This window comes from Lonchura striata, chromosome 37 (assembly GCF_046129695.1).
Source record: "Lonchura striata isolate bLonStr1 chromosome 37, bLonStr1.mat, whole genome shotgun sequence".
Taxonomy (NCBI): domain Eukaryota; kingdom Metazoa; phylum Chordata; class Aves; order Passeriformes; family Estrildidae; genus Lonchura; species Lonchura striata.
The window spans coordinates 3010088-3011521 of record NC_134639.1 but is presented as its reverse complement, the minus strand read 5'-3'; positions in this window follow the sequence as shown (position 1 = coordinate 3011521).

Here is a 1434-nt window from a genome sequence, read left to right as displayed (position 1 = left end):
CTGCTTTGACGGCCTTCTTTCCTTGACGCTCCAGCCCGGCCTGGCCCCGTCCGAGCCCGGGGCAGGACGGCAGCGGGGTGGGGGGGAGGGGGGTCGAGCGGCTGAAGGCAGTGAGGGATCCGGAGACGGAGGCAGGAGCCGGGCCGCTGTCGCTTTGGGCACGGAGGAGGCGGGAGCGCTGCCGGCTCCCAACGGCCGGCTCCTTCCCTCTCTAGACCGGCGCCGGGCGGCCGGAGGGTGGGTCGTGCGCGGGACAGCAGGTCCGCCCGGGACACCAGGGCGACAGGTCTGCCGCAGCAGCCGGGCGGCCGGAGGCCGGGCCCGGAGTAGGACGACAGGTCTACCCCGGCTCCCGGAAGACCAGGTCTACCCCGAGGCTTCCGTGCACCAGGTCTACCCCGGCTCCCGGAACACCAGGTCTACCCCGGCTCCAGGGGAACAGGCCTACCCCGGCGCCCGGAATTCCAGGTCTACCCCGGCTCCCGGAAGACCAGGTCTACCCCGGCTCCAGGAGAACAGGCCTACCCCGGCGCCCGGAATTCCAGGTCTACCCCGGCTCCCGGAAGACCAGGTCTACCCCGGCGCCCGGAAGACCAGGTCTACCCCGAGGCTTCCGTGCACCAGGTCTACCCCGGCGCCCGGAACACCAGGTCTACCCCGAGGCTTCCGTGCACCAGGTCTACCCTGGCGCCCGGAACACCAGGTCTACCCCGGCTCCAGGGGAACAGGCCTACCCCGGCGCCCGGAATTCCAGGTCTACCCCGGCGCCCGGAAGACCAGGTCTACCCCGAGGCTTCCGTGCACCAAGTCTACCCCGGCGCTCGGAACACCAGGTCTACCCCGGCTCCCGGAACACCAGGTCTACCCCGGCTCCAGGGGAACAGGCCTACCCCGGCGCCCGGAATTCCAGGTCTACCCCGGCGCCCGGAAGACCAGGTCTACCCCGAGGCTTCCGTGCACCAAGTCTACCCCGGCGCTCGGAACACCAGGTCTACCCCGGCTCCCGGAACACCAGGTCTACCCCGGCTCCAGGGGAACAGGCCTACCCCGGCGCCCGGAATTCCAGGTCTACCCCGGCTCCCGGAAGACCAGGTCTACCCCGGCTCCAGGAGAACAGGCCTACCCCGGCGCCCGGAATTCCAGGTCTACCCCGGCTCCCGGAAGACCAGGTCTACCCCGGCGCCCGGAAGACCAGGTCTACCCCGAGGCTTCCGTGCACCAGGTCTACCCCGGCGCCCGGAAGACCAGGTCTACCCCGAGGCTTCCGTGCACCAGGTCTACCCCGGCGCCCGGAACACCAGGTCTACCCCGGCTCCAGGGGAACAGGCCTACCCCGGCGCCCGGAATTCCAGGTCTACCCCGGCGCCCGGAAGACCAGGTCTACCCCGAGGCTTCCGTGCACCAAGTCTACCCCGGCGCTCGGAACACCAGGTC